This window comes from Somniosus microcephalus, chromosome 15 (assembly GCF_052327205.1).
Source record: "Somniosus microcephalus isolate GS21.2 chromosome 15, FLI_Smic_1.0, whole genome shotgun sequence".
In the NCBI taxonomy this organism is placed as follows: domain Eukaryota; kingdom Metazoa; phylum Chordata; class Chondrichthyes; order Squaliformes; family Somniosidae; genus Somniosus; species Somniosus microcephalus.
The window spans coordinates 17012680-17027578 of record NC_141001.1 but is presented as its reverse complement, the minus strand read 5'-3'; the positions used below and the strand labels follow the sequence as shown (position 1 = coordinate 17027578).

The 14899-nt window shown below is 46.1% G+C and overlaps 1 long non-coding RNA gene across 1 annotated transcript in view; it reads left to right on the top strand.

The window, feature by feature from the left end:
• Nucleotides 1-14463, top strand: part of LOC147106564 (uncharacterized) — a 41745-nt gene extending 27282 nt beyond the window's left edge. Inside the window, exons 2-4 of the long non-coding RNA XR_015081063.1 lie at nucleotides 10912-11010; nucleotides 11134-11164; nucleotides 14165-14463. This is a non-coding gene — a long non-coding RNA (uncharacterized LOC147106564). The remainder of the gene's footprint in view (nucleotides 1-10911; nucleotides 11011-11133; nucleotides 11165-14164) is intronic.
• The last annotated feature ends 436 nt before the right edge of the window (nucleotides 14464-14899 follow it).

The following is a 14899-nucleotide window of genomic DNA, read 5'->3' as shown; positions in this document are numbered from 1 at the left end:
CTTTGTGAAGACAGAACCAAAGTATGCATTTAATTGGTCTGCCAATTCTTTGTTCCTGATGCGCTATCAATAACTCAAAAGACTGAGATTAAGCGAGTAATTAACAGGCTTTTATTAACAAGAGAATGAAGGTGTGCCTCGTGTGGTCGACCGGTCCAGAATACAGAGGGACTGTGGAGCAGTCACCTTTATACCTGGACTCGTGGGAGGAGTCAGCCGAGACATGTACAGGCATGTACACAGTGGAATACAAACAGTGGTTTACCACATTCACCCCTTGTTTAAAAATGAGTCCGGCGGGGTGAAGTGTATTAAAAGTTAGTGTATTGGAGTCTCTCCGGAGGTCTTGTCTGCCGCTGTGATCGACGTGGCGACGGCAGGTGTAGTGAAGCTTCCGGCGTCGAGTCCCATGTAGGCTGGGGCACTGGTGTGTAGTCCTCGTAGGTGTCGAGCGGGTCGCAGGGCCCAGGCCCGCCGTCTGCTGGGGCTGGATATCGGGTCGTGGGGGGGGTAGTGGGTAGTGGGTTACTGCGGCCCCCGAGGGTGCGAAGTCTCGTATGGAGACTGTGTCCTCCCGCCCGTCCGGGTACGCAATGTAAGCATACTGGGGGTTGGCGTGGAGGAGGTCGACCCTTTCGACCAGGGGGTCCGTTTTATGGGTCCTCACGTGTCTTCTCGGTAGGACCGGCCCTGGGGACGTCAGCCATGGCGGTAGCGATGTCCCCAATGTGGACTTCCTTGGGAAGACAAACATTTTCTCATGAGGGGTGGCGTTAGTGGCAGTGCAGAGCAGTGACCGAATAGAGTGGAGCGCATCGGGGAGCGCATCGGGGAGCACATCCTGCCAGCGGGAGGTCGGAAGGCCCCTAGACTTTAAGGCTAGCAGGGCGGCCTTCCAAACTGTCGCATTCTCTCTTTCCACATGTCCGTTCCCCCGGGGGTTGTAACTGGTGGTCCTGCTTGTGGCAATACCCCTAGCGAGCAGGTACTGACAGAGTTCGTCGCTCATAAACGATGAGCCCCGGTCGCTATGGATATAGCTGGGGAAACCGAACAGGGTGAAGAGGTCGTTCAGACATTTAATGACCGTGGCACTGGTCAAGTCCGGGCAGGGGATGGCGAATGGGAAACGGGAGTACTCATCAATAATGTTGAGGAAGTACACATTGCGGTCGGAGGAGGGGAGAGGCCCTTTAAAATCAACGCTCAGGCGCTCGAAGGGGCGAGTGGCTTTTATCAGGTGAGCCCTGTCTGGTCTATAAAAGTGCGGTTTGCACTCAGCGCAGACTTGGCAGTTCCTGGTCATGGTCCTGACCTCCTCAATGGAGTAAGGCAGGTTGCGGGCCTTGATGAAGTGGAAGAACCTGGTGACCCCCGGGTGGCAGAGGTCATTGTGGAGGGCCCGCAGTCTATCGATCTGCGCGCTGGCGCAGGTGCCACGCGATAGAGCATCCGGGGGTTCATTGAGCTTCCCGGGCCAGTACAAGATCTCGTAATTGTAGGTGGAAAGCTCGATTCTCCACCTCAAGATCTTGTCGTTTTTGATTTTGCCCCTCTGCTTGTTGTTAAACATAAACGCAACTGAACGCTGGTCAGTGAGCAGGGTAAATCGTTTTCCGGCCAGGTAGTGCCTCCAATGACGCACAGCCTCCACAATAGCCTGGGCCTCCTTCTCAACGGTGGAGTGTCTGGTCTCCGGGCCCTGGAGGGTTCGTGAAAAGAAGGCCACGGGTCTCCCCGCCTGATTGAGGGTAGCAGCCAGGGCAAAGTCGGACGCGTCGCTTTCCACCTGGAAGGGGATGGATTCGTCCACTGCGTGCATGGTGGCTTTGGCAATGTCTTCCTTGATACGGTGGAAGGCTAAGCGGGCCTCTGCCGTCATGGGAAAAGAGGTGGACTTGATCAGCGGCCGGGCCTTGTCCGCATAGTAGGGGCCCACTGGGCGTAATAAGAGAAAAACCCTAGGCACCTCTTCAGGGCCTTGAGGCAGTGGGGCAGTGGGAGTTCCATAAGGGGACGCATCCGGTCGGGGTCGGGATCGATGACTCCGTGTTCCACAACACAGCCAAGGATGGCGAGGCGGGTTGTGCGGAATATGCACTTCTCCTTGTTATACGTCAGGTTGAGGAGTTTGGCGGTGCAGAGGAATTTTTCGAGGTTTGCGTCATGGTCCTGCAAGTCATGGCCGCAGATGGTCACATTGTCCAGATATGGGAAGGTGGCCTGCAACGCATTTTGATCGACCATCCGGTCCATCTCCCTTTGGAAGACGGAGACCCCGTTGGTGACGCCAAAGGGAACCCTAAGGAAGTGATAGAGGCGGCCGTTTGCCTCAAAGGCAGTATACTGGTGGTCCTCAGGGCGGATAGGGAGCTGGTGGTACGCTGATTTCAGGTCAATGGTCAAGAAGACGCGGTACTGCGCGATCTGGTTGACCATATCAGCTATACGGGGGAGTGGGTAAGCGTCCAGCAGGGTGTAGCGATTTATTGTCTGGCTGTAGTCGATGACCAGGCGCTGCTTCTCGCCAGTCTTAACGACCACAACCTGGGCTCGCCAGGGGCTGGTGCTGCCCTCAATAATCCCCTCCTTCAGGAGCCGCTCCACTTCGGTTTTAATGAAAACCCTGTCCCCGGCACTGTATCGCCTGCTCTTTGTGGCGATGGGCTTACAGTCGGGGGTGAGGTTAGCAAACAGTGGGTGGGGGGGGGGTGACTCTGAGTGTGGAGAGGTTGCACCTGGTGCGCGGCGGGCAATTTGGAAGCTGCTGGCTGCGGACTGTGAGTGGGGGGAGGGGTCCACCGTACGCCATCGTAACACTTAAGGTGGCACTGAAAATCTAACCCCAGTAGAACAGCAGCACAGAGGTGGGGCAGGACCAGAAGTTTAAAATTATCGTACACAGTCCCGTCTACTACGAGTGTCACCACGCAGTAGCCGCCAATGTCCGCCGACTGGAACTCGGAGGCCATAGAAATCCGCTGGTGCGCAGGCAGGACTGGGAGAGAGCAACACCGCACCGTGTCGGGGTGGATGAAGCTCTCCGTGCTCCCAGAGTCAAAAAGGCAGATTGTTTCGTGACCATTTACCTTAATGTCCATTGTGGACCGGGCCAGCTGGTGCGGTCTCGCTTGGTCCAGCGTAACGGAGGCCAGCGTAGGGGTCGGTGTGTCGCTGCGGGTATCAGATGAGGCGGTGTTGGGGGCCTGCTGCGTCCCGGCTGTCGTCCAAGATGGCGGCATCCATGATCCCCATGTGGCTGGAGGCGTTCAAAATGGCTGCTGTTCCGGTGGTTCGCACATGGCTGGGGAGGCCCAAGATGGCGGCCCGCACGGCCCACACGCGGCGCTGCTGGGGTTCGGGGTGGCTTTGGCCCTGCAGACGCTGGCGTAGTGTCCTTTCTTCCCGCAGCCCGAGCAGATCACATTTTTCGCCGGGCAGCGCGCTCTGGGGTGTTTGGCCTGGCCACAGAAGTAGCATTTCTGGCCTTGGGGCACTGCTGTCTGGCCTTGGGACACTGCTGCGGTAGTTGGGCCATTGCTGGGATGTGGCTGGGGTGGCACAGCGCTATGAGACGGGCCTACCGTGTCCCAGGCTGTCGTTCCCCGCCGCGTCCACGGTGCAGAGGAGTAGGCGTCCATGCCCCGGTAGGCTGCGTCCAATGATAGTGCGAGTTCAGAGGCCTTGTTGAGATCGAGGTCACTCTGCTCCAACAGTCGCTGTCGGGTGTAATTGGACCTGTGGCCCGCTACAAAAGCGTCCCGGATAAGTTCCTCTGTGTACACGGCGGCCTTTACATCCTTACAACCACAGGCCCGGCCAAGCACAGACAGTGCCTGAAGGTATTCCTCGGTCGATTCCCCCGGTTGTTGTTTACGACTCCACAGGAGGTGCCTAGCGTACACCTTGTTCACTGGGCGTGTGTACTGGTCCTTGAGGAGCTTGATAGCATCCGCGTACGAGGTCGCGTCCTGGATGACCGAGTACACTCGGTGGTTCACTTTGGAGGTCAGGACATCCAGTTGAGTCTACAGAATTTTGGAAGATGACCAGCAATGCATCGACTATTTCTAGGGCCACTTCCTTAAGTAACCTAGGATGTAGATTATCAGACCCTGGGGATTTATCGACCTTCAATCGCGTCAATTTCCCTAACACCATTTCCAAACACTGATTTCATTCAGTTCCTCCCTCTCATTAGACCCTATGCTCCCTGACATCTCTGGGAGGTTATTTGTGCCTTCCTTTGTGAAGACAGAACCAAAGTATGTATTTAATTGGTCTGCCATTTCTTTGTTCCCCATTATAAATTCCCCTGATTCTGACTGCAAGGGACCTACGCTTGACTTCACCAATCTTTTTCTCTTCACATATCTATAGAAGCTTTTACAGTCAGTTTTTATGTTCCCTGAAAGCTTACTCTCATACTCTATTTTCCCCCTCTTAATTAATCCCTTTGTCCTCCTTTGCTGAATCTTAAACTGCTCCCAATCCTCAGGTTTGCTACTTTTTCTGGCCAATTTATATGTCCTCTCCTTGGATCTTATGCTATCCCTAATTTCCCTTGTTAGCCACGGTCGAGTCACTTTTGTTTTATTTTTTGTGCCAAATAGGGATGAACAAATTTTGTAGTTCATCCATGCGATCTTTAAATGTTTGCCATTGCCTATCCATCGTCAACCCTTTACGTAACGTTCCCCAATCCATCCTAGCCAACTCGCGCCTCATACCATCGAAGTTTCCTTTATTTAAATTCAGGACCCTAGTCTCTGAGTGAACTACTTCACTCTCCATCTTAATGAAGAATTCTATCATATTATGATCGCTTCGCCCCCAAGGGGCCTCGCACAACAAGATTGCTAATTAATCCTTTCTCATTACATAATACCCAGTCTAAGATGTCCTGATCTCTAGTTGGTTCCTCGACATATTCGTCCAGGAAACCATCCCGTATACCCTCTAGGAATTCCTCCTCCACAGTAGTCTGTGTCTTATTTTTATGGACATTGATTCACTGTGCCTTATATTTACTTGTACAGCAGTGGAACCCGGGGAGAGGGGTGCGGTGTAGCAATAGAACCGGATATTCGTCTCTTTTGCATGTCTTTAGTCGCTCTGAAGGTGGTCTGAGTTAATACTAGTTCAAATGAGGCTTGGATTGAATTGTTAAGCTAATCTATTCCACAGTGAGATGAATGTACAATTACAATAGTTATCAAATTCACTTTGTTCTATTTGATATTTATCTCCATGCAATAACATAAAAATAATGAACACGTTATGCTACCCAACTTCAATGGATCATCTTGCTTGACTTAAACAGACTTGGCTCCTCTGTATTTCTAACATCTTGGGCGTTTTGCCTCAGCAGCTTCTCTGTTGTCAAAGCTGGATTACTTTTTATGGTGCTTGTGCTGATCCACTTCACCTATCCCATCCACCATTTCACAGAGAGCGATAAATGGGTTTTCCAACATAGTGGGTGACAGGTGTTTTCTAATTACCCAGAGAAATGAGCAAATCATTTATTGATTAGTCTCTGAGAGGAAGAACAACTTCTGTTTAGCATATTAACTTCTCTTTGCGTGACCTTTTTTAAAACTTGAGAATAAGCATTTTTATGGAAAGTCAGCATTAAAGGGAACTTTTTCCAGGTTTGAGGAACAAATATGGTAAAAAAAAATCCTAAAACGTGGCAAGCTGCTTTCTGTCCATTGATGAAGGGAGGCGGTGATAGAGTTGTGTATGAGAATAGATTAGTGGGTCACATCAAAGGGAACTCAAAAGTCTTCTATAAACATATAAATAGTGAAAGGAAGGGCGGGACCAAAAAGGAGATCTTCTTGTGTGGTGGCGGAGGGTATGGCCTCGTGGGGATAGAGGGCATGGCTGAGGCCAATCAGCCTAACGTCGATATTGGGGAAACTTTTAGAGACATTAATCTGGGACAAAATCTTGGGAAAATATTGGTTAATAAATGAAAGCCAGCATGGATTTGTTAAAGGTAAATTGTGTTTGAATAACTTGATTGAGTTCTTTGATGAAGTAACAGAAAGGATGGGTGAGGGTAGTGGGGTTGATGTTGTGGATGTGGACTTTCAAAAGACGTTTGGTAAAGTACCAAATAATAGACTTGTTACCAAAAGCCCATACAATTAAAGGAGCAGTGGCAATGTGGATACAAAATTAACTAAGGGACAGATAGCAGAGAGTACTGGAGGGATGTGTGCAGTGTGGTCCCCCACGGGTTGGTGTTGGGACCACTGCTCTTTTTGATACATTTAATGACCTGAATTTGGGTATACTGGGCATAATTTCAAAGTTTGCAGGATAATAACAGACTTCAGGAGGACTTAGACTGGTAAAATGGGCAGACATAAGGGAGATGAAATGTAATGCAGAGAAGTGATTCATTTTGGTAGGAAGAATGAGGAGAGGCAATACAAACAAAAATAGACAATTTTAAAGGTGTGCAGGAACAGACAGACCTGGGGGTGTATGTACACATGTCCTTGAAGGCAGCAGGACAGTTGAGAAGGTTGTTAAAAAGGCATGAGATCCTTGGCTTTATGAATAGAGAAAGAACAAAAGCAAGGAAGTTATGCTAAACTTTCATAAAACATGTGCTGAGCCCCAGCTGGAGTGTTGTAGCCAGTTCTGGGCACCACACTTTAGGAAGAATGCCAAGGCCTTAGAGAGGGTGCAGAGGAGTTTTACTAAAATGGTACCAGGGATGAAAGACTTTTACTTGGAGAAACTGGGGTTGTTCTCCTTAGAGTAGAGAGGGTTAAGGGGAGGAGTTGTTCAAAATCTTGAAGGATTTTAATAGAGCAAATAAGGAGAAACTGTTTCCAGTGGCAGAAGGATCGGTAACCAGAGGATACAGATTTAAGGTCATTGGCAAAAGAACCAGAGGTGACATGGCGGGGAAAAAATATGCAGCACGTTATGATCTGGAAAGAACTGCCTGAATGGGTGGTGGAAGCAGATTCAATAATAACTTTCAAAAGGGAATTGGATAAATACTTGAAAAGAGAGAATTTGCTCGGCTATAGGAAAAGAGCAGGGGAGTGGGGACTAATTGAATAGCTCTTTCAAAGAGCCGGCACAGGCATGATGGACCGAAAGGCCACCTTCTGTTCTGTATCATTCTATGATTCTATGTAGCCCCGATATTTCCTGTTACCCGGGGGAGTGGCGGGGGGGGCGCGGCGGTGGGGAGGGTGCATGGTGGTGATAAACTGGTGCGTGTGCTCAAATTATTCTGCACCTGTTCTAGCTTCAGTGAAAGAAAAAAGATAGAATTTTCATTTATACAGTGCCTTTCCAGACCTCGGGACGTCCCAAAGTGCTTCACATCTAATCAATTATGTTTTGAAATGTAGTCACTGTTGCAATGTAGGAAACGCAGCAACCAATCTGCACACAGTAAGGTTCAACCAACAGCAATGAGATAAATGACCAGATAATCTATTTTGGTAATGTTGGTTGAGGAATAAATTTGCTCAGGACATTGAAAGAACTCTCCTGCTGTTCTTTGAATAGTGCCATGAGATAGTTTACATCCACCTGAGAGGGCAGAAGGGGCTTTGGTTTAATGTCTCGTCCAAAAGACGGTACCGCTGACAGTGTAGCACTCTCTCAGTACTGTTAGCCGAGATAATGTGTTCCAGTCTCTGGAGTGAGGCTCGAATCCATGGTGAGCGCACTGACAAGAAGCCACTGAGAGTTGTGCACCTTAATTTGGTAAGCTCGGTTATTTGCAATGCCCTGTCACACCCTTGGTACAGGCCTGCTCTGGAAAAGAGCCCGAATGCCTGCAGGCCTGAAGATCAGTGGGAAGCCACTAAAGGAATGTTACAATTAGCAAGCCTTCCTTGTCTTGCTGCCTGACCTCCTCAGATTATCCAATAGCCCAGGTGCAAAGCCTAACGCCAGCTTCTTCAGGTGCCCTGGTATTTCTGGTTAAGATGGAGGTCCATGTCTACTTCCCTGGCAGCTTCCATGATACTACTCATCCCTGTCAGCCTTACTTGAAGGAAATGTGGAAGAATGACTCCTTGGAAACCAAGGTCTGTAGACCTGGCTGATGACAACTATGTGACAGTCACAGACAGAAGCAAAGCACAGATGTAATGAAGCTCTTGCTGCCACCAAGATGACTGTAGAGCATATATTGGAGAACTTGAAGTAGTGTTTCAGATATTCTGACTGATCAGGGAGCATATTTAAGTACATACTTGCCACCCCCGAGGATATAAGGAAACATTGTTGTTTGTTGCATGCTGCATAACTTTTGCAAAGAGAACTTGACGTGGAGTATGAGGAACAAAATATTAAAGCCATGGGGGGCAATTTTCCCAGCCCTGGGGAGGCGGGTATGGAGGCTGGACAGCCGGGAAAATGGCAGAATCTGGGAGCGGGTCCCGTCTCCTCGAGGCGGGAAGGGGATTGGTGCCAATTAACTGCCTGTTAACAGGTAGTTAACAGGCAGTTTTTTGGCTAATCCCTATTTTGAGCCCTAAAGCGTGAACTTCCCGATGGCTCCGAACCTCGCCAGGGTCAGCGAGGCGGGGGTCGGAGGGGCCAAAATGTCCAGTGTGCAGGTGACTGATGAGTGCAAGTGTGGAGAGGTAAGTGTGAGTGAGTCTAAAGTGTTTTAATAAGATTACTTACCTTTGCTTCTTCCTCCAGGCTTCATCCCTTTAGGCTGCAGAGCTGCCTCATCTCATCGGCAGAGAAAGCAGAATGGCTGCTGCATTCTTAAATGCAGCAGCCTTCTGCTTTCTGCTCAGGAAAGCTTTCTAAGTGAGCCTGTGTCCAAGGTCTCAACTTAGAAGACAGATTGTCAGTGTTTGACAGCTTCACAGAGCTGTCAAACGATGACAATTCACCTGTCAAAAAATCTTGACAGATGAAACGTCATTCGCTGACGTCATGTCACTGGCTTTCTCTTAATTGGCTGGCTAAGCCCGCTGGGCGGGCTTAACAAGGCCAATCGAGGAAAAATAGCATGGGTTGGCCAGACGTCGATGGAGGCGGGACCGAAACCTGACAAGCAGCTTTCCCGTCTCCATCATGTCCCCATTGATAAAATCACCCCCATGTCATAGTAGGAGGGTGGTGGTGGCAATGAGCAATTGCTACCAAAACATCAGTGTCCCTTGGAAGACTGGTAAGTCTACAAGATTCATTTTACAAGATAAGTTCCTCAGGTGCCCCACTTCTGAAACCTTTTGTTCACCTTTACAAAATAAACTGCACCCCCCCCCCCACAAACCTGCATTACTTTCCAGTCTGCCACAGTTATCATCAATGGATGCATTTTGTTGTGCATCTGCATTATTTTAAACAATCACACATAAAGAAAAGAAAGAGGGGGGAAAGTTCCAAAGTGCTTCACAGCCAAAAAAATTACTTCTTTTGAAGTGTGGTCACTGTTGTAATGTAGGGAAACCCAGCAACCAATCTGTGCACAGCAAACTCCCACAAACAGTAATGAGATAAATGACCACTTAAACCGTTTTAGTCATGTTGTTTGAGGGATAAATGTTGACCAGGATACCGGGAGAACTCCCCTTAATGACTGCACAAATCAATCCATTATGAATATTGTTAATAAAAACAAAATGCTGGAAATACTCAGCAGGTCAGGCAGCATCTGTGGAGAGAGAAACCGAGTTAACATTTCAGGTCGATGACCCTTCGTCAGAACTGGAAAAAGCTGGAGATGGAACAAGTTTTTAAGCAAGTGCAGGGGCAGGGAAAGGGGGGAGGAAAGGAAAGAACAAAAGGGAAGGTCTGTGATAGTTCTGACGAAGGGTCATCGACCTGAAACGTTAAGTCTGTTTCTCTCTCCACAGATGCTGCCTGACCTGCTGAGTATTTCCAGTATTTTTTGTTTTTATTTCAGATTTCCAGCATCTGCAGTATTTTGCTTTTGTATTAATGAATATTGTTAAATTGATTTGCCAGTGATTTCCCCTTTTTTGATTTATTGGTGATGTGCAACACCTAAATAATTCTCCCTGGAGCAAGTAAGCATGTTAGCTAGCAGCGGGTTTGCACAGAATTCTTGCTAGGATTCTGGTGGCCACAGAATTCCTTGTGGCCCATGCTTTCTCGTATATCCAGAGTAACTTTCACAGGGATGCTTGATAGACCTTCTATTGCTTTGATAGATAAATGCCTGATTTTTCCTATTGCAGACATGCCTCTGATGCTGGCTCTCCCTTAGCATGTCTGAAGTCAGGTTTCAGAAACAAGCTACATAATTGTCCCATTGTAATTATGTTCAGTAGTAGTTACTAAAATACAACAGATTTTACAATATAACCATAATTTGCTCTGATTTCAGCAAAATTATTGCCATAATTACTCTATTTTGTGCTTCTGTATTCAGGTCACTGTGACGGTTCAACATAACTCATGATACCCCTTTAGGAATTGTTAATAAAAACTACAATGACTGACTTAATAAAGACTCACTACGCACTTGGTTGTACATAAAGCAAGGCTTTAATCGACTTGTAACAAAACATGGAGGTCTAGTTAGTAGTCACTAGCTTCCTGTTTCCAGACTGTCTCTGGCCAAGGTGGGCCCACGCCCGAGTATTTATACTCCTCGGGCTGCGCCCTCAGCTGGCCGTTCAGTAGTACTTCCTGAGTTACTTCTTATAGAAGTTGCGATTTACGACAATGACAAAATATGTAAAAATGTAATATCCGTTATAAACATAGATCACATATAAATAAATTAATGCAATCTATTTTGCCTGAAAAAGTAATTGTATTTACTATTAATTGTAGAACTATCTAACAAATGTATTTGAAGTTTTATTTCTTTTTATAAGTGTAAGTTAATTTTCTAGAGCCATTTCCTAACTCTGCCCTTCTCTGCGTTCATTTAAGATAGATGTTCAAATAAAGCTGTAATAGCAGAAGATGAATTTTACCTCTACTTTGTTGGCCTTCTCCATGATGAGCATCTCATGGACCGATCTTGTAGCGGTAAGAGAAGAGTGTGATAGGAATACTGTTTACTGGTATGTCATTAATTATTTTTGTAACATTATTTTAATGCAAGTGGACAATTCGATACCAACCATAATACAAGGTTTGTTTCTTCTACAGATATCACCCCTAGATATTTTCAAAGTTGAAGGTAAAGTTGGTTGCATAATGTCATGCATGCTTAAATCAAATGTAATAAAAAAGGAGACAAAAACCTCAATAGTTTGGTTTACAGTACATTAGTGTTTTAAAAAAGTGAATTAAGTAGTGTCAATTGATCCTTGAGTAATCAATCTGTTGCGAAAGTGATGAAGACATCATCAAAGCTATATTGTTTTTCCTTATTACTGTGTAGGGAATGGGGGTAATTTTCTAATTGCTACTGGTAGCAAGTAACCATTGAAATCAAATGATGGCTTAAAAATAACTGGATTGGAAGGGTCAGAATGTAAATATAATTTGTAATTCCTTTGAAAAGCCACAGGATAAATTTTACACCATGAAGGGTGATTATTCATCTTTTTGTTTTATTTTTGGTGTCAGTGGGGAGGGTTGGGGGGTGGGGTGTGACAGATAGCCTGTAAATATTCTATTCTTAAAATTTTGAACTATTTACAATATCTACAAAGAAAGAACTTGCATTTATATAGCACCTTTCACAATCGCAGGACGTCCCAAAGTGCTTTACAGGCCATTAAGTACTTTTGAAGTGTAGTCACTGTGTAATCGCGGTTAGCAATTTGCGCATAGCAGGATCTCATTGAGTTCTGAGATAATGACCAGATAATCCATTTTAACGATATTGGTTTAGGGATAAATATTGGCTAGGATAATCACTTATCTTGACATAAGGCCATGGGATCTTTTAAATCCACCTGAAAGGGCAAAAGGGGCCTGGGTTGAACATCTCATCTGAAAAACCTACTGGTGGCACTGTGGGTCGCAGTTAAGGGCCACTGGAATTAATAGGTCTGGCAGCACCGGTATATTGGTGCTGCTTGCTAATTAACATTAGTGCAGCACTAAACTTACTGTGCAAGGCAGGTTTTCGGGTGGTAGTTTCAACAGGAGGCCCAATGTAACGTGGTTGTAGCATCATTGTAGCAAGAACAGCTGTAAGGGGTTTTTCTCCTAGATCTCAGAGGTTTCTCTCTCTTGAGGCCTCTCTCTCTTTTTCACAGTACAACCTTGAGTGGTTCGACCCACTCGCCCCTTAGGTCCTAGACACTGGACTTGGATGCAGGAACTACAATGTAGAGAATACTCTATAGGCCAGGTTTAATGTAAACGAAATGAAACTTTATTGCATAAAGGAACAAATCAAACTGCAAACCAATAAGGTACATGGGAGGGAAAAACAAATCATAATACAGTACTGGCTAAGATATATACAGGCATATTATACTTCACAAAAGTCATCACGAAATGGGGAAACACACGGAACATCGAGGGACAACAACTCATTGTTAAAATTACCCCTTAAATGCCCACCCCCTAAGCCTGTCTAGATCAGATTGTGAGGGGCCAGAAACATGCTCACCAATCCAGTTGGAAAGTATAGAGTTTTGAAAACAGGTCTGCGTTTTGATCCTTTCAGGCGTCCTGTCTCCACATGGTCAGCGCTGCGGGCTGCGACTCTCTTCTTCCTCGAGGTGAAGGTCACGGACAGGCTGGATGTCAGCAGGCCTGGACGTCGGCGGGGACGGAGACCATCTGTTTGATCACGGTTAGAGAGGTCTCTAGCTGGTTACCATTTTCAGCTAGATTTCTTCTGTAGGGCTGCTGCCCTTTTGTCTCGTCAACGGCCCGGGGTTTTTCGATGATCTCCCGATGGTTACCCCGGGGTGGGACGCAGACTCGAATCACCTTCTTGGTCTCTGGATCGACGTTCCTCCACGGTTCTCAAAAGGACAAGCTCAAAAGTGCGTCTGGCTGATCGCTACCGATGGCTACCCCGGGACTCCAAATATACTTCTCAAGAGAAGCCTTTATCTCCCGCCAAATCAAGCTTAGTCTTTGTTTAACTTTTGGCGGGCTTGTAGCACAGCGAGGTAGTTATATTTAAATTGCTTTCGGGATGGCCGGTGATGGCCATCTCTGGTCTGGAATGACCTTGTATTGTTTTGAATGTCTTCTTGATGTCTTTAATGGGTCTTTGATGCTCCCCTTATATGAATATAAAACTGTTTCCCTTTGTCTGGGTAAACATTTAGATGGCCTTTATCTACAGGCCGATCTGACTGGATCTGCATCCAATCCATATGTATGTGTTCTGTCTGGTTTCGTTTTCTCCGAAACGGCCTTCCAGAACTTGACCTCATCCAAAACTCTGCTGCCCGTATTCTAACTTGCACCAAATCATGTTCACCCATCACCCATGTCCTCGCTGACCTGCATTAGCTCCTGGTCCAGCAATGCCTCAAATTTAAAATTCTCACCCATGTGTTCAAATCCCTCCATGACCTCGCCTCTCCCTATCTTTGTAGCCTCTTCCAGCCTTACAACCCTCCGAGAACTCCGCATTCCTCCAATTCTGGCCTCGTTCATTCCTGATTTTGTTCACCCCACCATTGGCGGCTGTGCCTTCAGTTGCCTTGGCCCTAAGGTCTGAATTCCCTCCCTAAACTTCTCCACCTCTCTCTCCTTTAAGATGTTCCTTAAAACCTACCTCTTTCATCAAGATTTTGGTCACCTTTCCTAATCTCTACTTACGTGGCTCGGTGTCAGATTTTGTCTGATAACGCTCCTGTGAAGCACCTTGGATCGTTTTCCTACGTTAAAGGCGCTATATAAATGCAAGTTGTTGTTGTGGTCCAATGGTCTTATTATTTATTTAGCTGTGGAGGTTAAAACAATATTATGAAGTGGGTGCTGCAGGGAGTTCTGACCTGCCTGGGGCCCTGTACCAGTGTCACCCCACAGCAAAAAATGAGATACAGTGAATCCTTGCACTCCGATGTCCCCTAACCTAAACTTCCATCTCCGTTTGCTGGGGCTGTGTTCACCTCATTAATCACCATCTCTGTTGATGAAGTAAGTATACTAATGAGATAGGAAAAAGCTGAGACAAACAGACCAATCAGATTACACACATCAACACTGGACACGCACAAATTTTTAATTAATGAATAAATTGTTTTTTGACTTTTAGATATGCTGAAAGAAAAAAGAACAGACTTCAGTGAATTGGATATAGGTAGCAGTATTATGGAAATTAACAAGCATCTTGGTAAGGAAACAGTTGGTTTAAAGATTTCATGAACTTATATAAACTATTTTACATGCTTTTGTAATATTGTGATGACTTGATCGGTTCACAAAAAGATGTTTGAACCTGAGAATAAATTTTGTTAACTCAATTTATAAAGAAACCAAGAAAATTATATAAAATAATTCTAGAGGAAGAAGTTGTTGGTCAATGTACTATAACTTTTATTGATAATAAAAATATTAGCTGAGGAGAATTATGACAGCTTTTGTCATCTATGTTCTTGTGGCATGAAGAACTTTGAATAGGGTCTCCAGGTGGAAACTCCCTCCCTGCTGGACTTTGCAAGAAAGCTAGGTTTCGGTATTCCGACAAATATATGTAGAGGAACCAGACAAATCTATAATACCCTCTTTTAACTCCTTACCAAGGAACTATCTGAGATTTTACCTCTAGGGACAAATGATGCCTGTCTCAGCTCCCAAACTGTCTTACATTTAACCCAGTTTTGGATCAAAATGAGTTTAAGTTACTAATACAAAAGTAAAATACTAAGGATGCTGGAAATCTGAAATAAAAGCAGAAAGTGCTGGAAATACTCAGCAGGTCAGGCAGCATCTATGGAGAGAGAAACAAAGTTAACGTTTCAGGTCGATGAACGTCCCCATACTCACAAGC